The sequence below is a fragment of the Triticum dicoccoides genome, chromosome 6A (genome assembly GCF_002162155.2).
Source record: "Triticum dicoccoides isolate Atlit2015 ecotype Zavitan chromosome 6A, WEW_v2.0, whole genome shotgun sequence".
Lineage (NCBI taxonomy): Eukaryota > Viridiplantae > Streptophyta > Magnoliopsida > Poales > Poaceae > Triticum > Triticum dicoccoides.
The window spans coordinates 526,505,461-526,517,128 of NC_041390.1; positions in this window are offsets into that span (position 1 = coordinate 526,505,461).

The following is an 11,668-nucleotide window of genomic DNA, read 5'->3' on the forward strand; positions in this document are numbered from 1 at the left end:
CACCTAAACCCCTGAGCAAATTAAAGTTGAACCTAGTGTTGCTATGGTTAAAGATCTCTTGGCTGATAATATTGATGGGCATGTTATTTACTTCTGCAATGAATCTGCTAGAATTGCTAGACCTGATACTAAAAATAAACATAGACTTGTTGTAGGCATACCTGTTATTTTTGTTAAAATAGTAGATCATTCCTATCATGGCTTATGTGATATGGGTTCTAGTGCAAGTGCAATACCTCATTCCTTATACAAAGAAATTATGCATGATATTGCACCTGCTGAGATAGAAGAGATTGATGTTACAATTAAGCTTGCCAATAGAGATACTATTTCGTTAGTTGGGATTGTTAGAGATGTTGAAGTCTTGTGTGGGAAAGTTAAATATCCTGCTGATTTTCTTGTTCTTGGTTCCCCACAAGATGACTTTTGTACCATTATATTTGGTAGACCCTTCTTGAATACTGTTAATGCTAAGATAGACTGCAATAAGGATATTGTTTCTGTTGGTTTAGGGGATATGTCTCATGAGTTTAATTTTGCGAAATTTCATAGACAACCCCATGATAAAGAATTGCCTAGTAAAGATGAAATTATTGGTCTTGCTTCTATTGCCGTTCCTCCTAGTGATCCTTTAGAACAATATTTGCTAGACCATGAAAATGATATGTTTATGAATGAAAGAAGGGAAATAGATGAAGTATTATTTAAACATGGACCTATTTTGAAACACAACTTGCCTGTTGAAATCCTAGGAGATCCTCCTCCACCTAAGGATGATCCCGTGTTTGAGCTTAAACCTTTACCATATACTCTTAAATATGCTTATCTTGATGAGAAAGGGATATGCCCTGTTATTATTAGTGCTAACCTTTCAGAGCATGAAGAAAAGAAATTATTGAAAAATCTGAAGAAGCACCGTGCTGCTATTGGATATCCTCTTGATGATCTTAAGGGCATTAGTCCCACTCTATGCCAGCACAAAATAAAGTTGGAGAAAGACGCTAAACCAGTTGTTGATCACCAACGATGGTTAAATCCTAAGATGAAAGAAGTGATAAGAAAAGAAATACTAAAGCTTCTGGAGGCAGGTATAATTTGTACCGCTGCTGATAGTCAATGGGTAAGTCATGTCCATTGTGTCCCTAAGAAGGGAGGTATTACTGTTGTTCCTAATGATAAAGATGAATTGATCCCACAAAGAATTGTTACAGGTTATAGAATGGTAATTGATTTCCGCAAATTAAATAAAGCTACTAAAAAGATCATTACCCTTTACCTTTTATTGATCAAATGCTAGAAAGATTATCCAAGCATACACATTTTTTCTTTCTAGATGGTTATTCTGGATTCTCTCAAATACTTGTGTCAAAAGAGGATCAAGAAAAGACAATTTTTACTTGCCCTTTCGGTACCTTTTGTTATAGACGTATGCCTTTTGGTTTATGTAATGCACCTGCTACTTTTCAAAGATGTATGACTGCTATATTCTCTGACTTTTGTGAAAAGATTGTTGAGGTATTCATGGATGATTTCTCCGTTTATGGGACTTCTTTTGATGATTGCTTAAGCAACCTTGATCGAGTTTTGCAGAGATGTGAAGAAACTAATCTTGTCTTGAATTAGGAGAAATGCCACTTTATGGTTAATGAAGGTATTGTCTTGGGGCATAAAATTTCTAAAAGAGGTATTGAAGTTGATAAAGCTAAAGTTGATGCTATTGAAAAGATGCCATGTCCTAAGGACATTAAAGCTATAAGAAGTTTCCTTGGTCATGCCGGTTTTTATAGGAGGTTCATTAAGGACTTTTCTAAAATTTCTCGGCCTCTGACTAATCTCTTACAAAAAGATGTCCCTTTTGTCTTTGATGATGATTGTGTAGAAGCATTTGAAATACTTAAGAAAGCTTTGATTTCTGCACCTATTGTTCAGCCTCCTGATTGGAATTTACCATTTGAAATTATGTGTGATGCTAGTGACTATGCTATAGGGGCTGTTCTAGGACAAAGAGTTGATAAGAAATTAAATGTTATTCAATATGCTAGTAAAACTCTAGACAATGCTCAAAGAAATTATGCTACTACTGAAAAAGAATTTTTAGCAGTTGTATTTGCTTGTGATAAGTTCAGACCTTATATTGTTGATTCTAAAGTAACTGTTCACACTGATCATGCTGCTATTAAATATCTTATGGAAAATAAAGATGCTAAACCTAGACTTATTAGATGGGTTCTCTTGCTTCAAGAATTTGATTTGCATATTATTGATAGAAAGGGAGCTGAGAACACCGTTGCAGACAACTTGTCTAGGTTAGAAAATGTTCTTGATGACCCACTACCTATTGATGATAGCATTCCTGATGAACAATTAGCTATCATAAATGCTTCTCGTACTGCTCCATGGTATGCTGATTATGCTAATTACATTGTTGCTAAATTTATACCACCTAGTTTCACATACCAGTAAAAGAAAAAGTTCTTCTATGATTTAAGACATTACTTCTGGGATGACCCACATCTTTATAAAGAAGGAGTAGATGGTGTTATTAGATGTTGTGTACCTGAGCATGAACAGGAACAGATCCCGCGCAAGTGCCACAACGAGGCTTATGGAGGACACCATGCTAGAGACAGAACTGCACATAAGGTATTGCAATCCAGTTTTATTGGCCTACTCTCTTCAAGGATGCCCGTAAGTTTGTTTTGTCTTGTGATGAATGTCAAAGAATTGGTAATATTAGTAGACGTCAAGAAATGCCTATGAATTATTCACTTGTTATTGAAACATTTGATGTTTGGGGCTTTGATTATATGGGACCGTTTCCTTCCTCTAATGGGTATACACATATTTTAGTTGCTGTTGATTATGTTACTAAGTGGGTAGAAGCTATCCCAACTAGTAGTGCTGATCATAACACCTCTATTAAGATGCTTAAAGAAGTTAATTTTCTAAGGTTTGGAGTCCCTAGATATTTAATGACTAATGGTGGTTCACATTTTATTCATGGTGCTTTTCGTAAAATGTTTGCTAGGTATGATGTTAATCATAGAATGACATCTCCATATCATCCACAGTCTAGTGGTCAAGTAGAACTGAGAAATAGAGAGCTTAAATTAATTTTGCAAAAGACTGTCAATAGATCTAGAAAGAGTTGGTCCAAGAAACTTGATGATGCATTATGGGCTTATAGAACTGCATATAAAAATCCTATTGGTATGTCTCCATATAAAATGGTTTATGGTAAAGCATGTCACTTACCTCTTGAACTAGAACATAAGGCATATTGGGCCATTAAAGAGCTCAACTATGACTTCAAACTTGCCGGTGAGAAGAGGCTTTTTGACATTGGCTCACTTGATGAATGGAGAACCCATGCCTATGAGAATACCAAACTGTTTAAAGAAAAAGTTAAAAGATGGCATGATAAAAGGATACAAAAATGTGAGTTTAATGTAGGTGATTATGTATTGTTATACAACTCTCATTTAAGATTTTTTTTGTAGGCAAACTCCTCTCTAAATGGGAAGGTCCTTACGTCATCGAGGAGGTCTATTGTTCCGGTGCCATAAAAATCAACAACTTCGAAGGCACAAATCCGAGGGAGGTGAACGATCAAAGAATCAAACATTATATCTCAGGTAATCCCATAAATGTTGAAACTAATGTTATTGAATCCGTAACCCCGGAGGAATACATAAGGGACACTTTCCAGAACGTTTCAGGCCTCGAAAAGGAATAGGTACGTGGTACGGTAAGTAAACCGACTCCAAAACAGTTCTAATGGAAATTTTTCTCCGTTTTGGAATATTTAAGAAAATAGGAAAGTAAGAAGTAGTCCGGGAAGGACAGGAGGCTTCCACGAGGGTGGAGGGCGCGCCCTACCCCCCTGGGTGCACCCCCCTGCCTCGTGGGCACCTCGTGTGCTCTTCGGACTCTGTTTTCTTACACGATACTTCTTTCGGTCGGTAAAAATTCATTATATAATGTCCCGAAGGTTTTGACCACCGTATCACACAAATATCTTCTGTCTTTGTTTCAAGCTATTTTCTGCCAGGGTTGTCAAGGCCAGGCATCATGTCATCTCCCTCCTCCTCCAACAATGAGGGAAACAATGCTTGGCTAATGAAGATAGAGCTGAAGAGAGAGGAACCCGGGGATCAACAAGGATGATGGGAACAAGAAGGCCATGGGATATCAAGTTCCGGTAGTAGTAGACGAAGAAATCCTTCAACCTCATCACAATCTCTTTACCCCAACGGAGATTGAATCTTTCAAGATTATTGAGTTAGCTCGTATTCAGAACAAGTATCTCACAAGTGAAAATATTTTGTTGAAGGAGCATATCATCGCACTCAAGGGCATTATCCACAAATTGGAGGACCTCCTACGCTCGATGTGCGACTACCCATCATCACCAACACCTTCACAGATAAAGAAGAACTGAGCATTGGGTATGGGCACTCCCCTTGGCAACTGCCAAGCTTGGGGGAGTGCCCCAGTATCGTATCACCATCACTTTTATCTTTACCATTTTTCTTAGTTCGATCCTTTTGGTAATATCTTCATCAAGTAGGATAAAGTTTTAATATGATCTAGTTATGGGTTTTGCTTTATGATCCTTTTATGTAATCGAGTCCGTGAGCTATATATAATAAAGATTAGTATTGAGTCAAGGGCTTGATTATTTTGCTATGATCTTGAGGGAATAGAATAAAAGAGAAGAAATAAAAAAGAAATAAAGAGATCATATGGATCTTATGAAGAGTAATGTCTTCACATATAAAGAGTATGATGAATAAAAGTTGTTGAGAGTTGACAAACATAGTTTTGGTCATCATTGCAATTAATAGGAAGTAATAAAGAAAGAGAGGTTTTCACATTTAAATACACTATCTTGGACATCTTTTATGATTGTGAGCACTCATTAAATATGACATGCTAAAGAGTTGATGTTCGACAAGGAAGACAACGTAATGGGTTATGTTTTCTTGCATCTAAGATAAATTATATTGTCATGGATCATCCAACATGTTGAGCTTGCCTTTCCCTCTCATGCTAGCCAAATTCTTTGCACCAAGTAGAGATACTACTTGTGCCTCCAAATATCCTTAAACCTAGTTTTTCCATGAGAGTCCACCATATCTACCTATGGACTGAGTAAGATCCTGCAAGTAAGTTGTCATCGTTGCAAGCAATAAAAATTGCTCTCTAAATATGTATGCTTTATTAGTGTGGAGAAAATAAGCTTTATACGATCTTGTGATGTGGAAGAAATAAAAGCAACAGACTGCATAATAAAGGTCCATATCACAAGTGGCAATATAAAGTGACGTTCTTTCGCATTAAGATTTTGTGCATCCAACCATAAAAGCACATGACAACCTCTGCTTCCCTCTGCGAAGGGCCTATCTTTTATTCTTGTCTATTACTTCATGCAAAGAGTCATGGTGATCTTCACCTTTCCTTTTTACATTTTATCCTTTGGCAAGCACAATGTGTTGGAAAGATCTAGGTATATATAGCTAATTGGATGTGAGTTTTCATGAACTACTATTGTTGACATTACCCTTGAGGTAAAAAGTTGGGAGGCAAAAACTATAAGCCCCTATCTTTCTCTGCGTCCGATTAAAACTTCATAACCATAAATATCACGTGAGTGTTAGCAATTGTGAAAGACTAAATGATGGTTGAGTATGTGGACTTGCTGAGAAGCTCTTATATTGACTCTTTCCTATGTTATGATAAATTGCAATTGCTTCAGTGACTGAGATTATAGTTTGTTAGTTTTCAATGAAGTTTCTGATTCATTCTTGAGTATGTGAATGAATTGTTACTTTAGCATAAGAGGTCATATGACAATATATATATATATATATATATATATATATATATATATATGTTGTTGTTGTTCTAAGAATGATCATGATGCCCTCATGTCCGTATTTTATTTTATCGATACCTCTATCTCTAAACATGTGGACATATTTTTCGATTTCGGCTTTCGCTCGAGGACAAGTGAGGTCTAAGCTTGGGGGAGTTGATACGTCCATTTTGCATCATGCTTTTATATCGATATTTATTGCATTATGGGCTATTATTACACATTATGTCACAATACTTATGCCTTTTGTCTCTTATTTTATAAGGTTTACATGAAGAGGGGGAATGCCGGCAGCTGGAATTCTGGGCTAGAAAAGGAGCAAATATTAGAGACCTATTCTGCACATCTCCAAAAGTCCTGAAACTCCACGGGAATTATTTTCAGAATATATAAAAAATATTGGGCAAAAGAAATACCAGAGGGGGGCCACCCACCGTCCACGAGGGTGGGGGCGCGCCCCCTGCCTCATGGGCCCCCTGGTGGCCCTCCGATGCCCATCTTTGGCTATACGGAGTCTTTCGTCGAGGAAAAAAATCATAAGCAAGCTCACGGGACGAAACTCCGCCGCCACAAGGCGAAACCTTGGCGGAACCAATCTAGGGCTCCTGCGGAGCTGTTCTACCGGGGAAACTTCCCTCCAGGAGGGGGAAATCATCACCATCATCATCACCAATGATCCTCTCATCGGGAGGGAGTCAATCTCCATCAACATCTTCACCAGCACCATCTCATCTCAAACCCTAGTTCATCTCTTGTATCCAATCTTTGTATCCGAACCTCAGATTGGTACCTGTGGGTTGCTAGTAGTGTTGATTACTCCTTGTAATTGATGCTAGTTGCTTTACTTGGTGGAAGATCATATGTTCAAATCCATTATGCATATTAATACCCCTTTGATTATGAACATGAATATGCTTTGTGAGTAGTTATGTTTGTTCCTAAGGACATGGGAGAAGTCTTGCTATAAGTATTCATGTGAATTTGGTATTCGTTCGATATTTTGATGAGATATATGTTGTCTTTCCTCTAGTGGTGTCATGTGAACATCGACTACATGCCACTTCACCATTGTTTGGGCCTAGAGGAAGGCATTGGGAAGTAATAAGTAGATGATGGGTTGCTAGAGTGACAAAAGCTTAAACCCTAGTTTATGTGTTGCTTCGTAAGGGGCTAATTTGGATCCATATGTTTCATGCTATGGTTAGGTTTACCTTAATACTTTTGTTCTAGTTTGCGGATGCTTGCAATAGAGGTTAATCATAAGTGGAATACTTGTCCAAGTAAGGGCAGTACCCAAGCACCTGTGTACCTTATTTACTTTTATTACTTGTTACCCGTTACACATTACCTTATCACAAAACTATCTGTTACCAATAATTTCAGTGCTTGCAGAGAATACCTTGCTGAAAACCGCTTATCATTTCCTTCTGCTCCTCGTTGGGTTCGACACTCTTACTTATCAAAAAGGCTACGATAGATCCCCTACACTTGTGGGTCATCATAGACCTATGGTTCCGTAGTTAGTAGCTAGATGGCGTCCTCTCTCGCTTTTGATTCTCAATACAATGGTCTCTTGGAGATCTATTTGATGTAACTCTTTTTGCGGTGTGTTTGTTGGGATTGATGAACTTCGAGTTTGTGATCAGATCTATGTTTTTATCCATAAAAGTTATTTGAGTTTTTTGATCTCTTATATGCATGATTACTTATAGCCTCGTATTTTTTCTTCGAATCTTTGGTTTAGTTAGGCCGACTAGATCAATTTTTCTTGCCATGGGAAGAGGTGCTTTGTGATGGGTTCAGTATTACGGTGCTCAATCCCAGTGACAGAAGGGGAAATGACACAAATGTATCGTTTCTATTAAGTATAAAAAGATGGGGTCTATCCCTACATGAATACATATTGTCTACATCATGCCATCATTCTTATTGCATCACTCCGTTTCTCCATGAACTTAATACACTAGATGCATGCTGGATAGCGATTGATGTGTGGAGTAATAGTAGTAGATGCAGGCAGGAGTCGGTCTACTAATCTTGGACGTGATTCCTATATAATGATTATTGCCTAGATATCGTCATAATTATTTGAAGTTCTATCAATTGCCCAACAGTAATTTGTTTACCCACCGTATGCTATTTTTCTCGAGAGAAGCCACTAGTGAAATCTACGGCCCCCGGGACTCTTCTTTATCATATTGGCCTTCGAGATCTATTTTTATTCGCTTTTATTTCCAGATCTATTAATCCAAAAACCCAAAAATACCTTGCTGCAATTTTTTTATTTTATCTGGCGTTCCTGTGAGATCTATTTATCCAGTCTACTACAATTTTATCTATCTTTTTACGCGGGAGGGATTGACAACCCCTCTTTTACGTCGGGTTGCAAGTGTTTGTTACTTGTGTGCAGGTACCGTTCACGTAGTGTTGCGTGGTTCTCCTACTGGTTCAATAACCTTGGTCTCATCACTGAGGGAAATACCTACCGTGGTTTTGTTGCATAATCTCTTCCTCTTTGGGGAAATACCGACGTAGTTCAAGCTGCATCACATACTCATCCTCCTGCACCTCCTGCTCGTTAGCGGCCAGAGCAGGCTTTGACAACCAATACTCATCCTCGTCCTCATCCTCCTTCACCCTTTGCTCGTCATCGGGTGAAGGCCTTTCGACAGTCCTCAGAAACTCATCCACATCATCGGTCATAATTATGTCTAGAGACATCAGGGGGAGGCTATAGGTAGATCACCCCCCGGAATACCAGCGGGTTCTTGTTTGACCTCTAGATCTGGTGGGTCATGTGAGACCTGTATGAATACCAGCAAGCTCCGCTGTCGAGGATCCAACGACTCAATTGCCTCATGCATCGCCCAGATGAAAACCCCTATATAAGTCACCCCCTTGAATCAATCTAGAATTATTTGCCGGATCTCATCCATCCTCGCATCTATCAACAATTGCAATGCATGCTGTAGTAGAGCTTTGGTGCTTGAAAACTAGGAGAAGATCTCCTTGCACTTCTCTAGTAAGATAGCATCGCCGGCGCAGAGCATCTCCAACGGTGCCGTCATCGCTGATGGCAGCTACAGGATTGGGGGTTGGGTAGGAGGAGGTGGAGGTGGGCTGCTCGGGCTACGGGGGGTGCAAAAAGAGAGAGAGAGATATTTCGACCCCCTTTTTTAGACAAATGACCCAGCCGTCCACAAGCTGGTCCCACCTGTCAGTATTTCAATTGTCCCATGCATCAGTATTGGGCAAAGTAGCGATCAATGGCTTTGAACCGACTGCAAGGCATTGTTTGGCCTTTTGTGAGGCAGAGGTGAGTGGAGGAGGGGGGAAAGTGATCAATTTTAGATGGGCAGGACAAAACTAAGCACAACTTAGGAAGTAGGGGCACAAAAAGTAGAAATCTCTTTATTTATTGTTTCTTTTACAGTCACTCAACATCCAACATCCTATTTTTTTTCATTGTCGACCATATTAGTTTTCACATTCTAGAGTTCTTTATATTATACTGTTCAACTTCATACAATCAAAATTGGTATTTTGATAAGTTTTTCTATTGTGCTAAAAGGAATTACATTAGTGTGTGTTATTTTATTATGGCATTACTTTATATCAATGCATGTTTATGTATCAAGCGACATGCGAGGTTAGCAATCTCAAATCCTGATATTGATACATGCAATCATAATACGTACTTGTGTTTTTTTATTAAAAGAAGGGTCACCCCCCATTTCCATTAAGAGAAATCATATGGTAATACGTACTACTTATGTGAGGGTATTTTTGTCCTTGGTGCGCCCCTGTAAGTCGTGCATGGCCAGGGTGCATGGCACATCCTTGAGGCCACGAGTTTTAACGATGACAAAGATCATCGAGTAGTCAATGCCAGATAAGCATATTGGGTAAATGTAGAACAGAGTCATGAACGGGCCAGTGGTGTGGACGATGTGTTGTAGGAACCATGCTCCATGGGATAGTGGCCACAGTAGGGGATGAGGAGTGTCGTCATGGTGCGGTCATCGCACACGACCCCTGCGGTAAAACACGCTTGTCACCAACACAACAAGAGGGTTGTCAAGCCCCTTGTCTTGCTAGTTACAAGATTAAATGCAAGTGATACAGATAGTTGGTAGCAAGGTAAAAGTAAAGGCAATGGGGTAACAAAGAAATTTTTTGTTTTCAGTAAAGAAGAATAGACCCAGGGGGCATAGGTTCACTAGTGTCATCTCTCTCAAGCATACAACTATGATGAACAAATTGCAATTGGGCAGTGATCAGATTGCAATATTTATATTTATTACTGTGATCATTCATGGTATAATCTCATATGGGATATACGTCTGTGATAAGTAGACCATTTGTTCGGGGTGGGGGTGTAGACCGTCTATCCAACTACATCTACTACTAATGCTCCACTCAAAGACTGCTATCCAACATGCATCTCAAAGTATTAAGTTTACAAGAAACAAAGCATTGCAATAAGCATGATGACATAATGTAGACATCAAAACATCAAGCAATTTGACAATACACCTTCGTTTATTCTTAGTGGCACCAAGACAATACTTGTCCGGGTCCTTATTGTCACTCGGTTAGAGCATCACAACATTGAACCACTACAAAGCACCATTTCCTCTAAAGAAAAACCCATCAATCTTGGTCAGAGAAGATAGATAGATCAGAGAGCATGCAAAGACATTTAATAATACAATAAGAAACCTCAAAAGATTTAATTGCATTCAATGAACGATCTGATCATAAAGTGATAATTCATCATATCCCAACAAACACATCACCGATTAGATCGAATTAATCCCGATCATGTGAGGCAGCTTATGGGAACATGGTATTGAAGATCCAAGAGAGAGAGAGAGAGAGAGAGGGAGAGGGAGAGGGAGATAGAGAGGGAGAGAGAGCCATCTAGCTACTACTATGGCTCCTGAGGTTCTAAGGAACTACTCACACATGGTCATGGAGGCAACAAGGTTGATGAAGAAGCCACCGACAATGGACCCCCTCCAGCAGAGCATCATAATAGGCCTCTGATACGTCCATTTTGTATCATGCTTTTATATTGATATTTATTGCATTATGGCCTGTTATTACACATTATATCACAATACTTTTGCCTATTCTCTCTTATTTTATAAGGTTTACATGAAGAGGGAGAATGCCGGCAGTTGGAATTCTGGACTGGAAAAGGAGAAAATATTAAAGACCTACTCTGCACAACTCCAAAAGTCCTGAAACTTCACAGAGCATGCTTTTGGAATATATAAAAAATATTGGGCGAAGAAAGAACCAGAGGGGGGCCACCAGCCAACTACAAGGTTGGAGGGCGCGCCCCCCGCCCTTGTGGGCCTCCTGGCAGGCCTCTGGTCCCCATCTTTGTCTATATGGTGTGTTTTGACCTGGAAAAATATCAAAAGGAAGCTTTTGGGACGCAGCGCCGCCGTCTAGAGGTAGAACCTGGGAAGAACCAATCTAGGGCTCCGGCAGAGCTGTTCTACCGGGGAAACATCCCTCCGGGAGGGGGAAATCATCGCCATCGTCATCACCATCGATCCTCTCATCGAGAGGGGTCAATCTTCATCGAAATCTTCACCAGCACCATCTCCTCTCAAACCCTAGTTCATCTCTTGTATTCGATCTTGGTCCGAAAACTCATATTGGTACATGTGGATTGCTAGTAGTGTTGATTACTCCTTGTAGTTGATGCTAGTTGGTTTATCCGGTGGAAGATTATATTTTCAGATCATTAATGATAATTAATACTCCTCTAATCTT